This window comes from Hetaerina americana, unplaced genomic scaffold (assembly GCF_022747635.1).
Source record: "Hetaerina americana unplaced genomic scaffold, ioHetAmer1.1.p SCAF_17, whole genome shotgun sequence".
In the NCBI taxonomy this organism is placed as follows: Eukaryota; Metazoa; Arthropoda; class Insecta; order Odonata; family Calopterygidae; genus Hetaerina; species Hetaerina americana.
In genome coordinates this window covers 9,814,272-9,840,851 of record NW_027286730.1, presented here as the reverse complement: position 1 = coordinate 9,840,851, position 26,580 = coordinate 9,814,272, and positions in this window count along the sequence as shown.

Here is a 26,580-nt window from a genome sequence, read left to right as displayed (position 1 = left end):
TATTGGACAACTTATTCAAGTACTGGCCCACTATTTCATTAGTTAAAAGCCATTTTTTCAGGTAAATTAATTGCTTTAACATTTTTTGAATCCTACTTTTCTTTATAGTGAGGAGAGAAAAGAAGAATTCAGAGGAAGTTTTACAAAGGGAAATAAACTTTTTTAGTCACCTTGGTGGATTTTTTAGAAAAATGACTCATTTTTTAAAATTATTTAAGTAGAATATTTAACGTTGTCCAGGAAAAACTATTTAATGAATCATTGCTTACAAGTTGTGAAATAAGCCAGCTACGCAACCAATAAGTGGCTAACAAAGTAATTACTGCTGATTAAGATACATATTTCATGTCATATGATGATTCAGGGTTGAAACACTAATGGAGGGACTAAATATACAGTGGCTTGAACAGTTGCATAGATTAGAATATTGAACAAGGGAATCATTGAATATTCAATATCGGTCTCTCAATATTTAATTTGAAAAGTGCAGTGTAGTACCCAAATAGGATCCAATTAGTTCGAAATGCTATGAAAAAATGAAAAGTGTCATGATATTAATTCAAACCAGGGTTTGGTAGGCAATAATTAAAGAAAAGACGATTTAATGTCAGTTTTGAATAAAAGGCAACTTCACATCTAAAATCCCTCCGTAGCCTCACTTAATTATCGCATGATGAATATGCATTATGCATACATGCCAAAATCAAGGGATATGGAAATTTCTATTCTCTGTGAACAGGGCGTCATAATGTTTCGATTAAAAAACTTACGTTGAATGTGAATTAATAATCCTGTTTTTACTAATACCATTATGACTCCACCACAGATTCAATCATCACTCAATTCTTGTAATTGGCAAGAATACAAATTGGTCACAAATAGCCTGACATACATTCATTTCGCATGGAGGAAAACCTATTTGCGGGTCCAGCATTACAATGTTCTCTTTAATTCTTAGAATAAATGTCTTCCAGGAGTGCAAAATAACCACTTTTTCTGAGAATGTACTCTTCGCATATGCTCAGAAAAATACTCCTAACAAGCTATCCGGTGAGAATACTGAGAGGGTGATAATTTATGGGCCAAATACTATATATAGTTACTCACCCAGTGTAATTTTGCCATTATGTTTTACTAATAGCGTTTTCGCGATTAAACTTTCAATTCCGTTCAAAAACATTTTCCAATGGTGATTATCCTAGGGTGGTAATAAGGCATCTGATGGCCGTCCAAAGACGTGTAAATCAAGGCTGCAGGACTTTGAGACCTCGTCCCTTGCGCACCCTTCCATGGATTCCCGTTCGCAGGCAGTTCACCGCGGTCATCGCCGCTTGCTGGCTCCGGCGAAGACTTTGTTTATGGCGCGGAATGACCACGGCTATCAATAATGCCAACACCTTTGGAAGGGGTTGGGGAGTCAGAGGGAGAAAGAGAGAGAGGGAGAGAGAAAGCGAGAGAGGGAGGGAGAAAGAGAGCGAGAGAGGCGTGCGGTAAATGAGGGAGGTGAAGGACCACGAAGATGGAGTGCAGAAGGAAGGGAAAGGGCCTCGAGGGAGCCGTCAGGGTGGTGGGAGGGTCTCGACCAAGAACGGAGAACGCGGCGGGGATCAAAAACTGCGAAGGATTTGTCGTCCGGCCGACCCCGGGGGTGAGGTGAAGTACGTTTTCCGAGAAGGGATGGAATGGAGCGAAGAAATGGGAAGGGTGGACGGGAATGGTGGGAGGCCGTCGAAAACGGACCTCCTGGGCGGATTGGTGGGGAGGATGCGAGAGTCTAGGGAGGGAGGGAGGGGTGAGGGAAGGCGGACAGTTTGACGTGGGAGAGGCCGGCTGAGTGAGGCGGAATGGTGGGAGGTAGGGGGGAGGGAGGTGGGGACGGGATCCGGGGAGAGGGAGAAGTTGTAATCAATTACGTGGTCAGGAAGGCGGCAAATTGGTTGCTAGGGTTCTCAGGGTGTCCCTGGAAAGAGGTGAGGAAGGGAGGAGTATGGAGGAAGTGGATGGGTTTTCGGCAGTGGGTGGTGAGAATAGGGTGACGGGAGGCGGAGGAATGCCTTGGGGATGTGGACTGGAGACGGGATCCAAGAGCCGCGTTGACTATTTTTTTTCTCACGGTCAATAAGTATGTACCTATTTACCGGTCGTAAATACGATGCCGGAGGTGATCCAGGCCGTGCACAAAAATCTTTGCTTCCCATTCAAAAATAAATCCTCTTTTCAGCACGATTCGGAACATCTGTCCGCGATGCGTAGAAAATGTCAAGGCATGCTCAATGCTCTACCTATCCCGTTCAGTTGCACTTACCCAGTGCTTTTGATTTTATCAATTTAAATAATGCTCGCTCAGTGAACCCTTTTCATCTTCTATTTCTCTGAAACCCAGATTTTTCTATTTATTATTATGAGGGTTGCACTTCAGTGATTGGCACATTAATCTCTTCCCCCGTACCGTCCTTTTTCCGCTTAAAATGCTGCAGTTAGATTTAATCTTCCTCGTTTAACCGTAGGTAGAAAGAGCGCCTGGGGAAAAAAGTAGGACCTACTGAAGCATATCTGATTTATTTCGGTATGAGATACAGCAATTGTTTTCGATGGACGTCCATCACATCGGAATTCACGTCGCATGATACAATTATACCGGTATATACATATACAATGCATAAAGACTGAAAAAATATTTAATTGGCAAAATAATAAATGAAAATATTCACTTTGTCGTATTTACTTTTTTCCAAAAGTATTCAACACAAAATGAGTCGCAAATCATTTTTTGGAGGTATTCTAACTACAGGTTAAAGTCTAAAATGGTTAGATTGCAGTCAAAGTAGTTATACAACTTTCCAGCCATGAATGCAATTATGAATGTTCCTAGCAGATGATAGAAAAATTTTCTCATAATGAAAAACGCTTCTTCCCCAAAACTGCAGAGATATTGAATGACACAAAATGAAAAAAAAATCCTCTTATATGGGACCAGGAGCTATTAAAGTTAAGGTGGATCGATTGTGGAAGAAAACTGTTGATCAAATTAAGGTACTACGTTTCAGTATTGATAGTGATTCCTGTACTAGTGCATTAGATATGAAATTCTAGTGATAAACACAAGTAATACCTTAAATAAACCAGGCTATTAATGCAGTTAGATACTAAATTATTCGATCTGGTAACTTCTCAGCTTAAGATGCTAGAAATTTGCCTCTATCTCTGAAATCTCCATTTTCGCTTGTTTCTAATGCACTTCATCTTCACATGAATATATATCTCTAAATAAAAACCTTCAAGCCACCGCTAGGAAGTGTGGTTGCAACGCAAGGAATACAAAATCAAAAATCACGTTTTTCTTAATTTTAGTATCAATATGTATATACGTAAAGTAATTCAAATAATGCTGGCCGTGATTACTACAGGTGCATCCACCATGATATCTAATTGAGATGTACTTATCTACTCATGCATGAGAATATTTAACAAGAAGGCCAATAACAAAGGCTAGATGAGATAATCATAACATGCTAGGCTACGTAGAACAAGAAAAGAACAATAATGTTCTCCCAGAGCTGCGTTATTGTGATCATACATTTATTGTGATCATACATACATCATTGTTATCCCCCATTTTGTGAGAAAGTTGACATCTTAAATCTGTCAGTTACACGTGTACTATTTATCTTATTAATGTTGTCGGCATGATTTATCCACCCGTAACACAATGTAGCTAATAATAGATTCTCAGCATCATAGAGTTACATACTTTCAATGTATGCAAAAGATTTAATCTGTTATTTAACATACACTCCATGAACGATTCCCAACCTCGTCTCTCAAATAATTTAGATACAATCCAAGTTTAACATAACATTATTTCACGAAGCTAGCTTCGATATGCCGCAAGCGATCTTATTGGGCAATCAATCAAACTTCATGAGGATTTCTTATACAAGCAGCATGCTCCAAATACGACCTAAACAGCCGAAGATTACATTGCTCTTTAACCTTCTTGTCATATTTCCTTCAAAATTTCTTCCATTTTTTTATTTAAAGACTACAAATTCCAATTCCACATACTCGGAAATGGAATTTTATGTACGAGGTAAAAATTCCTATTGAAAACGAATCACATAAATAATACGTGTATGGTTAAAACGTTTTTTTCAGCAATCCGAGGACGGCTCTAAAATCTCACGAGCTGCAGTTTGGCTGGTATATCAAAATACTTTCACTCGGTTTGATTGGTTTTGGGCGAGTTTGACCATAATATTAAAAGAGCAAGGTTTGGGAATACTCCGAAAATAAATACCCTTAATGATGATCTATAACACGGTGCGAAATTTTTTGAAATATAAGAGTTCAAAATTACGAAAGCAGCAATTGCAAAGTTATAGTGAGGAATTTTGCGTGGGTCCATCAGATTATATCCTTTGCCTCAGAATTTAAAGATATTCAATGAAATGAACATTCTGACTATAAATGAAAAAAAAACGCTATGGTGCAAGCAAGCGCTACTTGCCAGAAAGAGTACTTTCCCTTTTTATGACAGAATAATGATCAAAGAACTTCATAATATTCTCGATATGAAAGTTCTTATCGGGTGAATTTACACGGGTAAGCGTGGCGTCTTTAATATTTTGATTTTAGATTCTCCATCAGACATAGCGAACATATGTAACCCATGTGATTCTTATACCACATCTACCCCCGGGATCGGGTTTGAAACTATAACCTGGGGGCTTACCAGACCAATGCGTTACCAGCAAGCCGGTTGCAAGTGAAGTAGGAGGTAGTTTTACCATTTGGATTTTAGGTACTCTAACGGTTGAAGCTAATTTACATCGTAAAATCGACTGAATATCATTACGGTACATGCACTACCCCAAACGTGTTGAGAACACGCGGCCAAGTGACCAGCCACCCAGGGACGCTACCAACGTTCTCGGGTATAACATTCTCGGAACGCGCCGAGTCTGTTGTTGGGTGTGTGAGAACTCGTAAACTCGTAGCCCTTGCGCGAGCATCGTGATTGCACAAGTTTGCTGAACAGTATAATGTCTCCAGGGGAGGGAGGAATTGGAGTGGGGGATTGGAGGGCGGTTGGAAGATCGTTGAATGGCGAAGATGGGGTAGAAAGGGAGGCCTGGCGGGGACGGGGTCGGTCGAAGACGGACGGATCCGGGTCTAAGTCCTCGTCGAGAGTGTGCAGTCATGATTGGAGGGGGGAGATTGAGAGGGAGGGAGGGAGGGGATAGAGGCCGAGTGAGTGAGAGAGCGGTGGTGATCTCTGATAGCGAGACCTACGGCGTCCACTCCCGCCTCGCCTTTACCTCGGGACCCCTCGGGGTTCGTGGAGGGAAGGCGGAAGGAGGGATTTCGAAATGCTCTAAGTCGGGTGTGGAGGAAGGAGGGGGTGGGAGGGTTTGGGGGTCGACGGGAAGGCTTTCGGAAACTGCTGCGGAAGGTGTCGGGAGGGCTCAAAATGGTGGCGCGGGGGTGTTGGGGCGGGGTGAGTGTGATCTGAATAGGGATTGAGAGAGGGTGTGCGAGAGGTGGAATGGGGTTGCTTGAAGGAGATTTATGATCCGAGCCCCGAAGTATGGGAATTAGACAGATGTGGAAACGGATTCGGCAGGACATTTGTTTATTAGATTCTGATGACGTTTTAAGTTAGTTCCTTGATTCAACGCGACTGTAATAATACGGCTACCCTCTTCGAATTCAACCTAGGGGTGACATTTTGATTTTATTTAAGGAACTCCGACGGTTGGGGTGGCAAACGAAATCAACGCCTTCAGTCAGAGTTCAACTCCTAGGCGGAAGTACTAAACTCTAGTTCGTGTGAAATTCTCAGACCAAGGTTTAAGTGGAGAGATTCTTTCCCTGTTCTTCTTCCCCAGAAATGGCAAAGTAAATAGATTCGGGGGCGGTTTTACTGTAGTTAAGAAGTATTGAGCTTAGTTGATTTCAGGTAACTGTTTAAAAAGAGTTTCGTGCCCAATTAAAACAACTCAACCCAAAGAAATCTATGAATACGCATTTAACATGCCACCACGCGTTTGATTTTATTGGATACTACATCTAGAAACAAAAATAAAAGTTTATCATCAAAAAACAACGTAAGAGGCATTATAATTGGCGAAGGATTTCAATGCTCCCTTTATAAATTGGAGCACATAATGAAGATTTAAAACAGGGAGTTAAGAAAAAGACACCTGTACGTTGCTTTCATATTCTTTTGCGTTGAACTCTATACTTCATAGGAGAAAAAGTATTCTTCATTTATTGGTAACAAATGTACCCAAAAAGGTCACATATATTGATACTCTTAAAGAAATTAGTGATCATTGAGTATTAAATGCTGCATTTTCCAAAAGTGAGGTAAATAATAATCATCTAGGTAAAATGAAAAAAATCCTTCTTTAATGCGTTAAAAAGCGTGTCACTGAGTTTATTTATTAAGTTTAAGAAATACAGCAAACATCAGAAAACCAAGGATACTTGGAGTAACTATCTTGACATCACGTGCTCAGTAGTCAACAGGTTCATTTCAGTATATTTATAAAAGCTCACACGGCAACTAGATGGAGCCGCACGAAAGTTAGAAAATCGTTAAAACGACAAAGGCTAGGTCACGCTAAGATAAAAAATATACGGAACGACATCTCTAGCGACGAACAGAATATCATTGAAGGTTATAAAATACCTTGGGCATTTGCCAAGAAGAGTTTTCGGAGGGCGTGAAACGAATTCAAAAGGAATATAGTATATTAAGGGTATATTTAAAAGAGAATCCAAAAACATTTTGGTCCAATGTCAAAGAGGGTCAGGGATATATGTCTACAGTTAATTCATCAAAAAACAATGAAAGCAAAAAATAGCCATCAGTTTAGAAAAGGCCAGCTTCTTGAATTCCTTCTTTCAAATCTTTCGAATGTTTTCGATACCCTACCAAATAAATTGAAATTGAATTAATGCATATCGTAATAGAACTTTTTCCAGAAAAAAGCTCTATTATCAGCCTTAAAAAATCCTTCGGACCCGGTCAAATACCAACTTGCATAATTCCAAAGAAACTGCGGGAGATGCCGCAACAGTAACTTTTAACGGAGTCATCCGCGAATGATTTTTACACTCTGAAATTGTTGCATTGACCAACTTGCATATTCAAAGAACTAACGGTGGAAATCGCGCCGTATTGAGAGGCTAAGTACCTTGCTGTCAGAGTCACAAGTTCCCAAATGAATGGAGGAAAATAGTTAATATAAGAATCAATTTCATGATTGAAGACAGGACGGATTCAAGTAATTACAGACCTATTTCCCTCACATCCATTTAACGCAAGGTCATAGAGCATGTAATTAATTAGATAATTAGGCATCTCGATAATCAAGAGTTATTGATGAAAATTTAACATGGTTTCTGATAGGTTAGATCCTCGGAGACAAAAATTGTGATTTTCATTATTGATACTCTGGGTTCGGAGGTTAATAATGTTCTAGTAGACGAAGATTTTTAGGACTATTAAAAATATTTCAAGTTGAGTCATCGTATGCTCCTCACAAAGTTAAATATAAATTAAAGCATAAAAGTATTGTAGGCTGGTTTTAGAATAAAAGAATAACAGTCGCGAGCAAAGAGTTATCATAAATAGGGTATATGTAAGTTTAAATGAGGGTAAGAATTCCTTAAAAAAAGTTTGTCGTGCTGAAATTAGGAATAGAAGTAGTTCCACTCAGAACGTCTAAGGCATTAAAATGTCGAAATAGAGTGCAGACGTTATCCGTACACACGACCACTCTTCAATGAATAATATGCGGGGAATATTTGGGTAACTTATTAAAATTTATTTTAAGGAGTTCTTTGAAGTGTATTGGGAAAATGTGATGAGAAGCTTAATGAAAACTTTTATCATTCACTAGTCACGCTTCATTTAAAATACAAGTATAGTGATACTATAATATCGCCAGAAGTCCCTCATAAAATTGCATTAATTTCCGAATTCAATCGCGTGCAACGTAGGGAAGCTATTTTTGTAAAATGTTATGATAAACTTAGTATCATATCTAGATTATTGAAGAAACTAGCTGGACAATCACTCATGAAGTGTAGGCCAAATTGTAGATCAAATATTTAACGTAAATTGGAGCAAGTAACTTTAGCGATGATGCTGAATATCTATTATTAGACCCATCGTATTACATTAGTATGCATTATTGCAATAACATTAGAGGGATAAAGGAAGTAGAACCGACAGTTTTAAGATGTCAGTTTTCTCTCAAAAGCAAAGGGTCATCGTATTTGAATTATTTAAAGTATTAAAAATATTTAAGAACAAATTAATTTTCGATTTTACATTCCTGGTACATGATCGCTCCATGTAGCCACATATCCCTAGTGGTCAGTTTCGTCCACATGAAATGCTCTCGACCAAATACATTGCGGTGAAAAACCAAGAAGGAAAGATTATTCATATAAACGCCACGGAAACCCGAGTGTTGACTGATGTAAAAATCCTTGAGTTTATTGCTTATAAAGTGAAAATTTTTCACAGCAACAGACTCCCTTTCGCTCGACACGTGCCGATTGAAATGTTCCGTCGCATACTCCCCCGCTCTCGGAAATACGCAGTTTAGGCACAGCTGAGTGTTCCCAATGGAATCAACCAGTTTTTTACTCGGAACCCCTCGATCAGTATTCCTAACGCTCCGCGATCTAGCCACCTAGCTCCCAACTGATATGTGATCGTTTCAAGAATTCCGCACGAAATATCCTTCCATTTTCACGGGGACGCCACTGAAACAAGAAATAAATCTGCAATCTTCGCATTGCTAGACAAGGAGGATGAAACCAACCAGCTCTCATGGATCTCGCTCGCCAATCCTGCACTGCAAAATGTATACAGGATATATAAAAAATATGACGCAGTAACCATGAGGAAGAATCAACTCGTGGGGAGATCGTTAGGGATATGCCCGATTGTATGAAATGTAAGATAGCCTTGCCTCAATTTGCAACCATTTTCGAGATAAAGCCGGAGTGCGTACAATTACTTTTTGACCGCATTTTTTTTACGCTGCTTTGCCTCTGTGAATTGTCAAATTTATATGCCATGATTTATTAATGTTCGCCTCGATATGCGTGCTTGAATCTACCCAGCACTCATTGTCCAAGTTCAAAGAAGCGGAGAGAAATGTTTATCAACGTGGAATATCGTGATATGCATTATATTTACGGTTTCTGCGATGGTAGGTAATTCCGCTGCCAGTGAAAGGAAATAATGGTTACCGCTACGTTTTCGAGCGTTTGCTGCAGAAACGAGCGCTCAATACACTTTTCCTCATCCCTCCCTTTCTTCTCCTCATTCCTCATCTTCCCTTTATCCAAATATTGTTCTTCATAATTCAACCATTTTTTCACGCACCACTCCAATTTCAGTTATTACTCCCCTATTTTCCAAGCCCATGCATGGTAAAAAGTAGAGATTTAGTCGTTTTGCTTAATATTTTGCTTGGAAAATAAACATTTATCTGTATCCAATGGATAATAAGCACGTATGACTACGACATGAACGATTGGAACCAATGTTTGCGGTGTTTTTAATAACTGTAGAGTGGAAATAAAACTTACCTTCCCAGTGAATGATATACCTTATGAATTAAAACCCAAATACGGCGTTAAAACATTGAATGCCTCTTACCCTTAATGAAGGAAAAGAATATACAAACGCAAGATTGGATTTCTAAGATATTATTAATTGATACATTTCTTAAATTATTGGAATTATTGAACTTGGCCCTAGAAACGATAATAGCATGCACAGGTAAAACCTCCATTGAAATATCTTCCCTGGCGACAGTGACGGCCGAGAAAATGGTGTGTTTAACCTGTATTTATATGGAGGGAATACAATATTATTACGATTTATCTGCATCCTTTATCTTCATCTTTATCTCCATTATATCTTTCAGTTGATCAATCTTTAAATCCTTCTTCTTAAGTTAATAGATAGGAATTAATGTAATTAGTGATTCAGTTGCCCAAATGCGTTATTCAACGTTTCAGAAACATAGATCTTTTCTACACTTTTCCGCAGTAGAGGACAAAAATTACCGACTGAATTAGTCGCTTAAAATTTTTCACTGACATTCTTATATATTTTTTCCTGCTGGAAAAGATCTCCATGATACTTAATTCTTACTCTATAGACCTGTAAATGTACATAATAGGCCAAAATAAATGTGCGTGGCATTTATAGAAAACCAGTCAACACGATTTCGCTATTCCGATTCTGTTTATCACTCTCCAAAAATATGACACCCTTTATTACATGATTTATCCCCATTCCCTAGAAACCTTTAAAGTAGAGCTTGGAGTTATGAATTCCATTTCCCCCGGTATGGAATAATTTTAAGATATTTAGTTTACCTGAGAGCATAATCATATAGAAACAAAAAGCTAGTATTTACTTAAATGATATCATACGAGGCCGGACTACTCCCCTCATATTACAGTATACACTCCCATTTTCAGTAACTTTTTCATTTAAGGTTTAACAGCATCCATTCATGGACACGCAACCATCACCAAAATGTCTTCACAACGGTTCAGGCAAAACTAGAGAACTGAAAAACTGCAAGCTGTTGGAATAAACTAATCGTTAGCTGTTACGGTGTATATGCAGACGAAGGAAGCATTGAGATACATACACATGAATATTTATTTGGTTTTAAACACACCGATTCTATCTCTCTCCTAAGTATTCCCCGGGCTGTAAACACAATTGCGAATTTGTCTCCAGAATCATTCTGCATATTCTACGGAATGTTTTAAAAAATGGACGCTTGCGAACGACTGAAAACAGTGAGATTACACTCATATTTTAATGCCAGCATTTTTGATGAGTAATTATGTCTCCACCCAACCCCACTTACTCTCGGCGCAACCCTCTCTTCTAACATATTTTATTATGCTGATATCTTTCCGCTTTCTCTGCCTCCAGTAACGTGAATTAACGAAAAAACACTAACTTTCTGCCAAGCTACTTACCTGTTTTCTGTTCCTTCCATTTTTTTGCTATATTCGAATCCTAAATTGTCACCCTCCCCAATCCTGTGCTTCTCTTAATTTTACTTCATACCCAATGGTCAGTATGTATGTACTATCGTTATTCAGGTCTCAAAACTCTATGCTATATTCTGATTGCACCCCTCCCCTCTCAAGCTAACGCAGGTATATGTGAACATTGTACTGGAAAATATCAAATTGAGGAATAAATTGCGATACAAATAATTCGGGAAATAAGTACAATCGTTTTATAGAAAGTAAAGGAAAATATATTTGAAATATATCCATGCCTAGATTAATTCCACGCTCTACCATAAAATTCGTAGAAGTTGTAATAAGCACGAGGGGGGTAACTTGATGTTTCAGATTTAGACTGATATAAGACTTTCACACTGAACACTTGTCTCTAAGCCACTCCAGACTTTCGGATTTTACTGTTTGGATTTAACTTTAGCTTTCTTTATTCTTCTAAACTTGTAGCTGTTAAAGCTTCAGAATACTCAAATGTAGATTTTATTATTCGAATGGCCCATTATTTGCAGGTCTGAACTTAATCACGATCATGGTCTATATGTTGTCACGTAGAATATCTTGATTTTGTTGAGGGTGTAAATGATTTAATGAAAATTTATAAAATCGCGTGTTACATTTTTATCTCTCGTCAGGTTGTTGAATTTTCCCAAAATGTCCTTTCTTCCATCTCGCCTTTTGCTCGTGGATTTTGGTGACGTCACTGGTGAGATATTTGTAAAAATAGAGCGGGCGAGAAAAGTCCACTGCCACACCGAATGTGTCGGTTTCATAAGCCGGACAATACGGTCAGAGATGCAATCGTATACTTAATTCCCTAATTTAGTTACAGTTTTAATTAATCAACACTGAAGAATTGGGAACCGAACTATTAACTTCTCTTTTTTAAATGTTTACTTCCTATGTTTCGAAATCCCCTTATACGCCAAGCTCAGTTAGAATTGATCCTGATCAATTGTCTTGTTCGGGTAAGGAGCATACATGAACATGTAGGCAAGCTTGCTCCTACGCTCAAGGTGAATATCACTTAATACGAATTCGTGTACTAACTCATTTGTGGAATATATCTGCCTTCAAATAGCAAAAATGAGTCAATGGGAAAAAGATCAGTCCATCTAGTCGACGAAAATTCCTATTCTGTGTTTATGAATCAATAACGATGTTGTTCATCGTCAACTTTGGAAAAATTTGCAAAATAAAGGCAATAGAGGAAAGGGATAAAGTAAAAATAATTTATAAAATATATATTCCTCAAATGAATGAAAGAAACAAGGGATTTCACGAGATTTGCATTTTAAATTAAACAGACATATTCTCAAAAACTCAAGAAAATATAAGTAATGCTCAATGCAGACAATTTTACAGGCATTATTATTATTAGGTTATGAGAAAATATTTTCTCCGAGATATAATTTTAGTTTAAAAATGAAATTCGACTCATGGTATTCTTTTCCGTACAGCCAATTTATCACCGAGGGAATATTTATGCCCGTATGAAAGGGATCATGTGCGAAATATCTGCTTATGCTTGTATTCCCCCAATTTCTTTGAATTTAACACGTCTAAAATTCGAAAGTTCACATTGCTTATAATTTTACGACAAAGAAATCAAAGAAAGCTTGATTTTTCCCGGTCATTCAGTCACAATAGCATGTTTTTGGAATGCGTAAATTGGGCAAGTTAATCAATAATTCAGATACGACCGGCGTTCAGTTTTGATAACATGTGACAAGTTGATGTGGATGGTTTTTATCGAACAGAATGTTGAACACCCGAGCAAAAACTTGCGTTTCGTCGATTATAAAAATTCAATTGCAACACCAAACCTCTTACTAAGGATTGACCACTTTCACTACGAAATATGGCATGTCAAGATTCGTTTCCTGCATAAACTCGACAGAATCTGATCCTGCAACTGATCGCTGATTGCTGAGGAAACATCTCGGAATGAATTATCATTATCGCTCAATGGTGAAAATAACTATTTAAATCTACGTGAAATGCCAAGGAACACGAAAATTAAATTCAGATACAATCCTAACTCTCGTTAAATACCAAAATTTTAAATATTATCGATAAGTTAATTAATTTAATGAGCTGATTTGTACGCCAGCGATTAATAAATGATCAAAAAAAAACCCGATATCAGTTGTAAATATTGTGATTTCATTCGCTGAATAAACGACGTGGTATGATTTTTGCCGCATTAGCACTTCTAAGCTCGAATGCCACGAATTTATTTTCGGGTGCCAAAATAATTTGATAAAGTTCAGTGCAAACACTTTTTTAGCAATTTCTATTCGGGAAACCATGACGTTTCATGCGATGAAAAGATACCTTTAAATATTAAAGTTGCTTACATTTACTGTGAAATGTTCCAGGAGGCCTCGGATTTCAAGCTTTAATGAATTTAGGACGTGGATTAAGACCTTGTCAGCTCTGGTAGGGCGAAACGTTCAATTCGCAATGCAGCGGATACTTTTCTAAAGTATGTATTTGGTTTTAAACGGAACTAGGAAGTTGAAACCAGATAGCCGAACTATGCAATCTTGCACGCAACGGAAAAAGAATTCCTCCTACGGGAAACGCGTACTGTGTTTTTATCTCAACGTAGAGAGTACATTTCTGGTAGGCCATGGATAGAAACAAGTTCAATTGAATACGGATTTATGTAATCTGCACTTGGGCGTGTATCGCCTCCCAGTATTTTCCCTATGATGTTCATGGGCTTTGAGTGCGCTTAAAGAGTAAACCCAGAGAAAAATCTTCCAGTAACTAGTTATGTACTGCCGCACACACACATTACATATATAAGTAAATAATAAATATTTATGTACATATATTTTTACTTTAGAATGTACATTAAACTGTGTTTACAAATATTATTTTAAGTTATGTTTGAGACAGTGTATAACCTTCGCTGTCTTTGTAAGCAAGCGAGACACTCATGAAACATCCTTCATTAAAATGAAGCCTTCTTCAATTCCGTATAAATTCTACCTCCCTTCACTCCGTTATATATTCCTACTTTATCTTTTTTCTATCTCCTGTTAAATCCCTACGATCGCAGTATTTAACATGCCATCACTAATCGAAATGCTGCATCCACTTGTCCTGCCGCCTCCGTAGCTGAATTATTTCGGTAATTGGAATGTAAGACTGAAAAGTAAGTTGAAAATTAATCGTTAACTGAACTCAAAAGTATTTGACTCCAATATTGTCACAAGTATTTACTTAGTCAGCAGTTGTGGCCAATGGGGGGATTTCAGTACTTTCCGTACTTTTATCAGGTTTAAATGACGGAGGAAGAGAGGGAATGTGTCATTTCTTTCGCCGTTCAAATGGGCGTAATATATATATGTATTTGCAAATTTATAACTTCTCTATATTAGTTATGAAATTTAATTGCCTCACTGCCTCTCGTATGCCTATGGCAATGAGTTAACTTGTCACTCCTAAAATTCTTGTCTTACGTTGTGAAATTCAATTTTTTCTTATGCATCTATTCAAGTCGGCAAATTGCTGGGATACCCTAACTCCCACCACATTTAAAATATATACACTATAAAAATCCTTGCTTTTTAAATTAAAAAAAACTTACTTTCAACCAATATGTGATTCCTTATTGAAAGCAGTGTGATATCTGAAGGTTATTACGTGTGTTTTAATGGCCATTTGGCAACATTAGGAACGATTGTAGGTTGCCCTTCATCCATGGTAATAATATCGTTATACATGTATATTTGTGTACATATTTACTCGTATATTCTCATCGAATTTATTAGGATGAGTTTCTCACCCTCTCCTCCATACGATTTCCCGGAAAGTATCAAATACTTAAACTTTTTACGAGGAACCGTTCAACGATCAACTCGGTCGTAATACCCCAAATGCATTACGACCGAGACTACAATCAAACACTCCCGTCATCCCACACAAAACAATTTTCATAATAAACCAGACATTTTGCGGGGTAAATAATTTTAAAATCTGATAAAGTATTAAACACACGAGAATAAATATGGGTAAGAGCCCAGTCCTTAGACGGAAAACCAAATTCTCTTTTACCATTACGTGCATAGAAAGTTTTAATTAGCTTCATATCGTATAATTTTTAGATATCTATATGCACGTGATTGTATTTTAAGTGGCAATGATTGAACGGGAGGAATAATATTGCATATCAATATGAATATTCTGTTAATTCAATTTAATACACTATTATCATATTTCTGAATCATTATACTTATAATTGCTCAAATGAGACTCAGTAATACGTCTTCAATAATATCCTGAAATTTTAGGTGAAAACGTATAACACGGAATTTCCTTTTGCAAAATTATATAAAAATCATCTGTAAAAACTAGGTACAAAGTTATCTGGAAAAATATATAGTCATTTACGGTAAGATTTAAAAATATAGTCGCCTTGGATCAAGAAAAGAAAATTATTTCATAAAACAAAGACATTCAGCGTGAGTGGTTTCATAGATAGACATAACATTATACCAAAAAACAATGTAATCGATTATATTACTAAATATTAAACTCATAATCGTATTCATTATCCGAATATGAACATATTTTGAATTTAAATTGTATTTAATTTAAAGGATAAGGAAATACTAATTATTTTTAAAAGCAGTGGGCTTATGATAATAACAAAAGGTTAATAAGAGACGAGGAACTTATTCGATTTAACGGTTCAACTACATTTAGGTATGTATTCGGCGCTCTAGTCTCAAAAAACGTCTTTGGGAGCAGCTCTTTCTTGCATGGAATTTCAGTTCCCTCTGGTATTCCACCCTCAAGGCCTTTGTACCAAGGACTAAGTAATTTCACCAGATAAAATTCCTTTGAGAAACAAAATTTATAAAACAACCTTTTATGTGATCTTTAAAAAAATGCTTTTGTTTCATGTCAGATCAATGAGCTCCTGAATCACTCTGGGAGTGTTTTTATTTAATAACGTTATATATCCAGTGAAGAATTAGTGAAGTAGAGAGCGCTACGATATTACCGCGCGCCACTTTGAAATTACCTGCGCTATATTCTATGAGACCATTCCCATTCTCCGAATATCACTCCCTTTGCTTCCCCAGATTTCGATTATTTAAATAAACATTTTAATTCCTAACCGTTTATTTATAATTTCAAGCAACTTTGTTGTAATCATGGGAACTTTAATTTTTTCCATTAAGGTATGCTAATTTCTGAACAACAGCGAACTAATGTGAGCAGAAAATAAAAAAATCATCTCTTCATTTAGAAGATTCTATTTAGAGAATTGATTGAAAGCAAATGAGTGATTCGTAATTAACATTTAACGTCCTTGGATTTTATTCTAGGAGATTAATGAATATCCTAAGAATCAGTCGCCAGTACGAAAGCATAAAACATTGATTTCGAGAATAGAGCCTAATTGACCTTTAAGGTCTTCTCCATATATATCGAAATCATTTATTTTTCTACTTAATACTCTTGTGACGACAGATAAATAGATGCTCTGGATGTAATGTGCTTTTATAGCTACATCAGTAATGTTTACACAGTAATGAGGGTCAAATGTCTTATTTTTTTGTTTCGCTATTAAAAAATAAAAAAAATCGGTATGAATACATTTATCAGTAAAATTACTTGGCTCATAGAGCACAATGCTCTCGCATCTGGATCAAAGTCGGCAGGTTAGAACTAGTGGTTTTTCGATTTATGATTCGATTTTTTTCTGAAATTATTTTTTCATTACTTGAAATCATATTATAGTCAGTTAATGTTCATAATAGCATTTAATAGTGACCTGTTTTTGTAATTTACTTATCATCCCTAAATATTACCTCTCAGTATTCTTATCAGCAAGAGAACAGTTAATAATGTGCTCCCCATTTAATGAGAAAATAAATATAAAATATGATAAATCATGCCCAGTACTTTGTTTTTTTCTTTTTCATTCCTTTATAAATTCGCGCACATACAACTACGATTACGGTCACAAGGTATATATTATGAAAATGGAAGATGAGGATAGGATCCACATGATTACATTGTATTCACACGCACACACACATACGCTATTTTTCCGCATTGTCACCTTGACGATCAATCACTTTTTGCTTCCTTGTAAGTAGCTTTTTAATACCGGCGTCGTACCTTTCTCCCGCCGCGTCGCGAAACCAACTGACGACTGCTTCTCCGATATGAATTCATCGCCATTTAGTGGAAGTGTACGAGGAGAAGTGTATTTACATCAAAAACGTGCGGAAGTGATGCAGGGAATTTTTTGATGGCCCGGAAAACGTCCACGATGAGCAGCGGTCGGGGCGGCCGAGTTTGCCAGAATCAACGGTGGCTCCAATTGACGAGATGGTGCGCAATTACCGGAGAATTACCCTTCATGAGATAAAGGAAGGCCTTAATGAAGAGAGTGGCTACATCTCCGTGCAGAATATTGTGACGGAGGTCCTCTGTTACAACAAGGTGTCTCACCAAAGGAGTGTGTTTGCATCATAACAATACACGCCCACACCAACATGCACGCCCATCCTACTCTGAATTCGGCTAGGATATCTTCGACCACCCTACTTACAGCCTGGGCGTTGCCCCCAGCGACTACTACTTGTTTTCCGTTCTCAAAATACACCTTGGAGGACAGAAATTCAAGCCAGATGATGAAGTGCAAGAAGCAGTCGTCAGTTCGCTTCGTGGCGGGGCGGGGGAAAGGTACGACGCCGGTATTAAGAAGCTGGTTACAAGGATGCAAAAAGAAATTGATCGTCAATGCAACTATGTAGAAAAATAGCTAAATGCCCAGCCTTTCCTACGATGTACACAAAGTTGAGAATAAATTTATTTTTCATGAAACAAAATAGGAGACATTACTTTTCGAATTGCCCTCGTGTGGGTATATATATATATACAGTTAAGGTAGAAATGGGATGGGCACATCCTATGAAATTCTACATGAAAACATTGTTCAATCTAAATAGAGACGTTTCAGGCGTGATATGATGGAATGCCATAATTAAAAATTCGCAATTTTCCACAAAATAAACTTATTTTGTGGATATTTCATAATTTTTAATGTTTTACAGTATTAATTGCTCAATCTCCTAACAAAGAAACAACCTAACATCAGACACCACAGTTAGACCCTCGGCAATTCTACATCTTTCTTTCCTTCTTTCATTCTATCCAACACCCTATTCCCCTCTCTAACTCATTTGTCCAACTTTCTCCTCTCTTTCATAGACTTCAGCATCCCATTACCAATCGAAACGGCCAGAATCAACTTTCCCGACTTCTTTGGATTTCTCCCAGCAACGCACACCAACAGAACATCCTCGGTTGTTTTTCTGTGTCTCCATTTCACCGTTTCCATCCTCGTATTATATGCACATTAATATATATATATATATATATATATATATATATATATATATATATATATATATACACACACCCACACACACAAACACACCTATATCTTCCTCTATTGGTAACATCTCTCTCGAATCCGACGGACGGGGCGGGGATGTGTTTGGGCTGTGCGATTAAGCGACGCTACGAATTTTGACGAGCCCCTTCTCTTTCGACATAATCTCTCAGCCCGACATTTTTTGCTCACTTGTGTGTTAATAAAATTTGGAGAACGCGTTAGAAATAAATTAATTTCTGAAAACTATTATCGTCATATATGAATAAACAAAGAAAAAATAATTGAATTACACCCATTCAACTAAAAAAATTCCACGTTTACTTACTCTAATTTTTAATTCATGCCTCGCATAATTTTAATCTTTTCACACGACCCCTTATTTATTGGAGTTAGAACTATACATAAATGAGCACGGGGACAGATAATTAGATTGCTGAGATATAGACAGATCCGTTATTTAGACTGACGGCTTGTCGGAAAGCCACTCCCTGATTTGCTTTTATATCCTTAACATATACATTTGCCAAAGTACAAATCATACAATACCCATTCATTTAACACATCCAATTTGTCAGTGAAATATAGCATGAAGTGGATTGAAGATCCTCCTTTATGTGGAATTCCATATATTCCCTGAAAAAGTTTAACACGTTTATTAACAATTTCGTTTTATTTCATTTCTTAATTATTAATTTTATTTGCATCCATGAAAGAAATATGTTATAGGTAGATATATATTTGTAGCTATTAAGATAATGATTCATTACACAATTTAGAAGTGCCTGCTGGTTTTAATGATTCAATAATGAAAGTAATGATCTAATTTCAATCCCTTGCGTCAATCCGAAATGATGAAATTATTTTTAATCGTAATATTAATTGTGATTTTAATTTGATTCTCTGTTAGAAAAAATCAAAACGAACTAAAATATGTTTTCGAAAAAGTTAGAGGAGTTTTTGGGATATCACAGCACACATCACAGTGGGTTGATTGTGGCAGGAAATTTAGTGTACAGAGCTTTCAAATTTCAATTAGTATTTTTTGCACAATATTTGTATGGAAAATACCCTCTAAGTTTTTTGATAGATTTGCTATTGAATGAGTATTTTTAATTTGAATTTTAACAATTAGGTTTATTCTAAATTCGTAGTCAATTTTAGACAAAATTTTAGAAAATACATCAGATTATGCGAAAGTGCATGGGTAACTTTGGTAGGATGAGGAGAGGGGTATTGGATACTTGTTTATGGCCCTGGATATTGCGGAACCCCTTGAAAAAGTAGTCCGGCGGGCAGTGAGGTGAAAGAACGAACGATTTCATGGAGCAGAACAGAGGTGTATGAATAAAATTTCCATTCCGAGGCATATATATATATTCCGAGTTATGTATATATATATATAAACACACACACACACACACACACACATATATATATATATATATATATATATATATATATATATATATATATATAGAGGTACACATATACAAAAACTTATAGGTAGCTGTGTTCGTACGGCATCGTCAAATTCAACTAGGTGGGCGGGATAGCAGTGAATGAAGAAGAAAAAGAAAGAAAAGGTCGTTTGGGCGATGGAAAAGGGCTCCTCTCTCCAGGAAATCACGTCTCTGGAAGCGGGTGAGGGTTGGGAAAGTCGCGGGAGGGAAGGTGAGGGAGGGAGAATGACTTTGATGAGTGAGGAGTCAAGTGGACGGGTAGGTTGTGCGCCTAGATTGAGGCGTGAAAGCCCTTCGGGGCAAGGCCCTGGATACGGCGGGAGTGTGAGTGGGGAGGGCGGATATGACGGCTTGAGATGAAGAGGCGGTACGGCGTGGGAGGGGGCTGGGTGGGAGGCAGGCAGGCTCGGGAGCAATCGCGTTTCGTCAGGTGATGGCGTAGGTGGGGGGGGGGCGGGTGTGGGTGGAAACTGGAATATTGTGTGAGGACGTCTGGAACGGAGAGTGGGGGGGGGGGAGAAATGAGGAGAGGTTGATGTCTCCTGGAACGACGCGGGTGGGCAACGGAGGAGCAGTGATATAAGGACGTGAAAGTGAGGAGGGGGAATGGGGACAGAGTAGGGGTGTCGGAGGATGGGATGGAACCCGCGGGGTCGGCAGGGCGTGGGGGAGTGTATAAGGGATTTTAGGTGCCCGGAGAAGTTGGATTAACGCGGTACGGTGAAAGGGTTAGATGTCCCCGAGGTGAGGCGTGTCCTGGGAGGGAGGCCGGCGAGGAGGCGGTGGTTGTATCCGTGTTTGTTAGATGGGGGAGCAAGAGGGGAGGGTCGAGTCGGTTTAGCCCAAGGTTTAGCGAATGAGGGACGGGTTAGTTGAAGGGGAAGGAAGCGTAATGAGTTAGGCAGGGAGGGATATCAGCGAAGGCGGGGAAGGGTCAAAGGGTGCGGAGGGGGACAATCGGAGTGAAAAATAATGGAGATGTCTAGCAAAAGAAATGGCGTTGGGAAGAGAACGTTGAATTAGCGTGGAACGGACACGAGAGGGCATGGGGGAAGAAGATTGGGAAGTTAAAAATGAGGAGGAGATAGAGACAGAAGGGGTGGACGGAATAGAAATTGCGAAATGACACGACGGGGGCGCGGTGTACGATGAGGCAGATCAAAGTGGTGAAACCGGGTGATGAATAAACGAGCGTTTGTCTCCCTCTTTAATCGGTTTAACTCGATGCCCTTCGGGCGTTTTAAAGATTAAAATGTAAATATTCTCTCCGCTGATGGAGATGGTTTAACGGACCCGTGAAGAGGAGGGAAGCAAGCGAAGCGGATGCCTTGTATGTGAAGGCGTGCTCTCGCCGTGTGAGCGTGCGGTCAAAAACGAATTTATTCGGAGCAAGGAAAGCGTTGGCGCTTCCAGCAGTACGCTCCGTGTCGGATTGGGGTTCCAGGGGAAGAGAGGAGTGAAATGTAGGAAGAGGGAAGACGAGATAGAAGGAAAGTCTAGGGAAAACATGGCGTCAGGATGGTTCAATAGAGCGTACCGTACCTAAGAGGCCTCCTGGAGCACTCTTTTCTCGCAAGACCAGTGGGGAAAGAGCGTTCCGGAGAAACAAGCGGTCGATTTCCCGTCCACCACTGAATCAAGTGAAGCCAATGCTGCGAAAGATAACGACGCGCAGACCTATAGCACTCAGCATTTTACAGCGGATCTTCCGCCATTGTTGAAAATGTAATTCAACTCACTCCATGAAGATGCTTTTTCCTGTGTCATCATAAACTAGAAAGCTATATCTCTAAGTAAGTTAAGCCTGCAAAGAGGTGAGAGGGAGTTCGAGCGAAAATTCAGTTCTTTATGTTCCCTTGGGAATGGGTGGAACGCTCGGTTCGGAGCGGAATCATTAAGATGAGTGTATAGTGATGTCGAGGATGGATTTTAAAAAAATAATCGTAGTAATCCATCATGACAAGGTGGATTGGCAAAGTAGGAGTACTATGAAATAAGACTAGAATATTGAATGCATTAAATTGAAATAATTGATGCATGCTTTTAATAGTAGATAAGTAAAAAATAAGTCGGTCATAAAAAGTCGTTTCCGACTATATCGTAGTTTCGAGTTTGTCAACATCAACTTTTGACTATTTTATCTAGTCTGTTACCAAAACGTAATATTTTCAAACGGAATTATATTTAAAATATTTGTAAAACGTATCCTATGGTGAAAAATGAGGAGTTTTCTCTATAGGAAATAAGGAAGTCCCTAGCTATAGATACCATATACTTGTAAAAGTTATATACGTATGAGGGGAATGGATGAAGTTGAAATATATCATTTTTATTTTAAAGTTTTGAAATCAATGCAATAAATATCTTTCAAGTTGGGATACGCTGCAGTAGTAAATACAAGAGGAATGTGAATAAATTATGACACGTACAACCCCGCGTGAGAACGCGCCGTTCGCGTTGTTGATCGCCGTTTTCAATTTCCCATCCGATTGAACTGAAGTCCCGCACGGAAAAAATCTGTAACCCTTCTTCACGCCTGGGTAAAAAAAAGGGAATCAGAACAAAGCAAACGGTAGAAACACGCGAGACACTTTTTATTTCGCATTGCTGTAACCCTGACCGGGGGTGGATGAAATTTCGGAAGGGGTTTATTTTTTTCCTCCGGGTGCTTGCTCAAGAAATTTGCGAGATACCGCTTGCAGCAATACTTTGGGCAAACATTTAGGGATGGAGGTGGGTGAGGGAGGAGGCCCGGGATGGAGGGATTTTCGAGAGGGAGAGGCCGAAATGGGGATACGGCAAGTCCTCGGTCGGGACCCTGGCGTAGCGAAGGGTTGGGGAAAGGGTGCGCCACGGATGAAGGGAGCCCCTGTGCTCGGGGTGGAAGCATCGTTCGAGAGATCAGAGTGAGTCTCTGGGTTTGGTGGAGGGGATAAAACCGAGGAGGGAGTTTAGGAAGGGGTTGAGAGAGCAAGAGTAAGGGAAGGAGGGCACCGGAGGGAACGAACCAGGGTTCATGAGGGTTAAGGAGGGGGAGAGGTGAAATGTTGGGAGGAGGGGGACGGTGGGAGGTAATGAGAAGTGTGCGTGGCGGATTAGTCCGGGAAATGGTCGACGTGGAGTAGGGAGGAGGTGGGAGGGAGAACAGAGAGGGAAGGTGGTGGGATAGTAGAGGGGGATGTGTACGCGGCTTAAGAACTGAGGCGTATAATGTGTGTGAGAGTGTGCGGAAAATAAGGAAGTTGAGATGGTGTAGAGGTGGCGGGATTGAGAAAAGAGGAGTGAGTGTGGGAGATATGACGGTAGGGTATACGAGGTCATGAAGAGAGAGGGGTTAGGTAAAATACCGAGGATGGAATGGAGAAACAGGCGATTTCCAAGAGAGTAAAGACTATGGGAAGAAAATGGGGAAAGAGTCGAGGGGAAGCCAGGGAGTGGGGCACACACCTAAGGGATACTGCTATGTGAATTGGGGGTGGAGGAATGAGGCCTTGGAAATGGGGAATGGGAGAATGCGGAGGTCGGAAAGTGGGAAAGCCTAACGAGTTAAGGGAAGTGTATTTTTAGCGAGAAGAAATTTGAAACGCTGGACGATAGGGAGAGGGTGTAGAATATATATGTATAACATTGGCGAAGAAGCGACACAAGGACGCAACTTTCAGGGTGTTACTTTAAAAGTCTAATTATATTTTTACCTCAGTATACTTTTTTATGAAAATAATCTTTCAGAAATATGTAATCATTATGGATATCCTTCTAACTTAAGTAAAAACGGGAAATAAATTCTTTTTAAGTAACCTTACTCTTTCCACTAAATAGCCAAAAGTATTAGCTACTTTTAAAATAGGGTTCTCAGCAAAATACCATAATATGCATCGCCTTCTTTGAAAATTTAATACTTAAAAATAATAAGTAGAAGGAGCAGTAGGGTCCTCAGATAGGTACTAGGAACAAGACTGCGAAACCCCCTTCCGGGGATATGTAGTGGAATATATGTGCAACTCGTTGTTTCCAGCTTGTAATCACATAAATAACGAGCACGAGGTGGTGCGATTCGAGGCCTTAAATGTAACCAAGAGGAGAGATCAAAAATACATATAATGAAGACATTTGAGAAATTTGCTGTGAAGGTAATTTAGATTAACTTCCATAGCAAATAATAAGAAACTTAGGAGGCTCAAATAACGTTATTTCGACCAGCCATTGAGGAGGAATAGGGGTGATGGTAGCAATCGGACTGGGGAATTTCCCCGTTGATGGTCACCGGCTGACCGAAATCACGTTATTGGAGCCTTCTAAGTTTCTTATCATTGGCTATAGAAATTACCAAACTTCACAATACATGCACTGTTAATTTTATCCCTTTTATAAACTTAATTAACTACTTTATAAATAAAATAAACTACTTTTTTTGTATTTCTGTTTGTGGGTGCCTCGTCACAGGTCCTTCCGCTTACGTCCTTAATGTTCCTCCCCGTCTTATTCCTCAATGTTTTATTGCGTGAATAAAAAAACGTACCATATCAATTTAATTCGCACCTTGTCGAAGACTCAAATCCATGGAGTGAAATTTTGTAAAGGAAAGAAGTACGAATTGCCCTGGCGGAATAAGATCTTGAAAAAAAAGGCTGCTGGGAATGCTCATAATGCCAACTGGTACTGAGTTTCTGCACTAAGCTTAATTTTGAAAAGGAAAACAAAATACTGTTTCTATGGTGCTCCCACATCCAAATGGAGTGCAGTTTGAGCACCAGTAAGATGAATAGGGAGCGCTGATTCGGTGATTATGTTCAATAAACGTGTTACATATCCTAAGAGGGACTTCAAATTCTATATTTTGCGAAACGAATGCGCGAAAATACTGAAATCTGTTCATGATGACACAATCACTTTTTAGGTCACGCATTTCACTTCGATTATACTTCATCTGCCAAGCGAAAACCCTTATTTCACGGCAAAAATGGCGGCGAGGAGGAATCAGATAGATTTTAGATGGCTTGGAAAACATATAATTTGGAAAATTTGTTTTAGACCCTAGACTCTGCATAAATGGGCAGCCGGCAGCTAGTCACTGCCAAAAAATCAGCTTTCGTCTCTTCTTCACATTCCGAATGCGAGTGATGGAGTGGCGGGGTCCTACGCCGATGAACTTGAGTATAACGCAAAACAGGTCCACCAAAACGATAGCGCTCTATTCCTTGGGTGGCCCTTTTGCCCGTATGGGGCAGTGCGCCGTACCGAATGTGTGGTAACGTAGCTATTGGGCAGCTAATTGGACGAATTGTTATACATCGCGGACGAAGAAAACGTAGTCGTAAAGATCCCTAAGATAACGGCAGGGGAGATAATTTCAATGTCGCCGGTAAGCCCTACTTGTTGATGCGGTGCCAACGGGAAGGCGAGACACTGAAAAAGGTGTCTGCCTTCATCATACGCAAGGTATTGTCTGCTGCTCCGTTAGAGCGAAAGTCTGCCAAGAAATTGCGAGAAGGTACCCTGCTAATTGAAACTGCCGGTAACGTACAGAGCGAACAACCCCTTGCGATGGGAATGCGTCATGATATCCCGGTGTCCGTTGAGGCACACCGCATCTTGAACACCAACCAGTGAGTCAAGGTCATCTAGACCTACGAGTATTGCGGTACTTCAAGAAAATCAGATGGGACATGGCATCTTAAGGCGTGAAGATCTGCAACAAACTCTCCACTAGGTGAAATTATAATCTCCTCCGCTATGAATACCGCCCTCGACCAACTTCCCGATATGGTGTACATTAGTTTCGTAGAGGTACCATTCTGCCCTTTCATTCCAATTCTTATAACATATTTTCGATGCCAGCGTTTCGGACAAATTGCAGCAAGTTGTCAGGGCAATTCCACTTGTCCGCACTGTGTGAAAAACAAACATAAGGATTGTTATTACGCTTCTGAGTCATATTTCCCAATTACGAGGGGGACAACCTGTTTACTCACGAAATTACCCAAAGATGGAGAGTCATAGAAACGGGAAGTAATGGAAATAAAAAGCGTTAGAAACATCCCCTAAATGGAAGCAAGTAAACGACCTGAGTGGCAGTCAACAAGAACTAAAAGAGTCGACCTTCTGGACCATCTGGAAAGGAAAAGGTCCCTCAACCGGAGTCAATTGACTAAGATGAAACCATTTCTGAGACAGAAGTCCTCTAAGCGAGGAAATGGAAAAAATTCCTCATAAATTGAAATAAACTGCCAAATTGAAGTAGAATGTTCGTGTGTTTAAAACTTAGTTTTACTACACAATAGGGAAACTCTAGTAAAGAAGTACTTTTAGTAAAAACTTACTTTATTACACAACAAGGAAAACATCAGATCCAATGGTGACCATGACTCATATGGTGACTATGTTTAAGAGCTTAGAGAGACGTCTTAAAGCATAAACTTTATTACTCAGATTCAGTCGAGTTTTATGGAAGCAGACATTGTGTAGATTGTTTGTTCAATCTAAATGTGACTGAGGCAGTTTCGTTTACACTTTGGGTAGTCATTCACCTCAATATTCAGGCGATAAAGCCAATTATATTAGATATAGAAGGATATATGTACTGTTAAAGTATCATTTCTGTAG